Raw genomic sequence first — 1723 nt, 5'->3', positions numbered from 1 at the left:
ATAAAATATTCCTATTTTTTAAATCAATGTTTCATGAATCATAATAGAAAGAAATCATTGTATTATTTCATAAGACTTAATCCAAATTCCTCAAAGAGGTCCTTCCTATTGCAAGTGTAGATTCCCCTCCATCAACTTAGATCCTTTTAAGGTCAGTGCCTGAAGTGCACCTTATTTTTAATGTGTTGAGCAACCATTACAGCAACTTTGGTTTAAGGATTAGAGTGAAAAAGATTCTTTGTCAGTTAATAATGAACTCTTCATTCATTTTACAAAATTGGGACTTAACTGTACTATTCTAAACTGGAATTACTTAATTAATGGAGCTTGTTTTAGCAGCATACTAGCATTATTAAAAGAGAGTCCTTGGCTTAGTTACATTCATTCTATGAATAGAAGTCCTAAATCAATGTTTTGTTGTTATTCACATAAGAAAAAGAGAATTAATGTATTACTTCCAGAGGAATCTGTGGTTCAGGGGTTGTTTGACTCTGAATTCCCTTATTCTCAGGCAACAATGAGCAGTGGTCAGACCCAACATGAGTTGTATTCCAACACTTCTGAAGGGCCAGATCCCTGAACACCAAATTGTGAAGATGAAGATCTTTTTCTATGAACTTTATGCTAAAAATCATTGCACATTAAAGTTTCAGCAACAATAATAGTATTATGGCACCTTATACAGTATACATTAGTGGTTCTCAATTTTTTCTTCACACAGACCTCTTCTAAACACCTTTTGTGGCCATGGATCATGGCCACAGATCCCCAAGACTTAACTCAAGATTTAAATCATAACATTTCCTCAAATTTTCATGGACCCCCTTTGATGACATCGTGCCCCCCCCCAGGAATCCGCAGGCCACAAGTTGAGAACCACTAGTATACAGGTTTAGCCTAGTTACAATGATTTGTAGTAGTATAAAGATTCAAATAGCATTCTATTTCTACCAAGAAAAAGCTGTGGCACAGATCAAATAGTAGCCTTCAAAAATTTATTTTCACCATAACTACATTGTAGTTCTGTTCAGAATCATCTGGACAAATAAATAAAGATATGCTTATTTGTATTATATATTATAGGACTAACATGCACATAATATCATGTGCTAACATGCCAGCATTTCTTTTAACCTACTACAGCAGTTTAACACTGACCATTAAAGACTGTTCTCAACTCTTCAGTGTAGACAGAAATCTTTCAAGGAGTTTACTTTCTCTGATGATGCTTGATCTGTCACTTATGGGTTTTTCCCCCCATTGTGCTCCTCAGAGGAGCTTCAGCAAAGTTGATTTTGCTGAAGGTTAAGCTCGCCTTCATGGAAGCCATTGGACTGTATAGACATTTTCTTACCTAAATAAATAGAAGGTGGGATGGGAGGGAGATAGGGGAAGTGGATGGCTATCATCTCATTGATTTTGCTATAAAAGAATTTGGTCTTGGTTTATTTTTTGCCAAGTAAGTAAATCCCAATGGAGCCAGTAGAAAAAAGCTACTGGCCATTGATGAGAAGGTACTTATGTCTGTTAGCTTGGAAGACAAAACGGTTCTTTGATAAGTGCCTTTATCTCTGTGTAATTTTATTTTTAATGAAAGGCAGAGGGTAGACATTTTTTATTATGGTTTTGTCAAAGGACAGAAACCACCACCTATGATTGAAAAAAAAGCCCAGAAAAAATGAATGGAAACTGCAGTATGCTTCCTATGGTTCAGTTAATATTA

This window comes from Vipera berus (genome assembly GCF_964194415.1).
Source record: "Vipera berus genome assembly, chromosome: Z".
Lineage (NCBI taxonomy): Eukaryota > Metazoa > Chordata > Lepidosauria > Squamata > Viperidae > Vipera > Vipera berus.
This window is presented reverse-complemented; position numbering follows the sequence as displayed.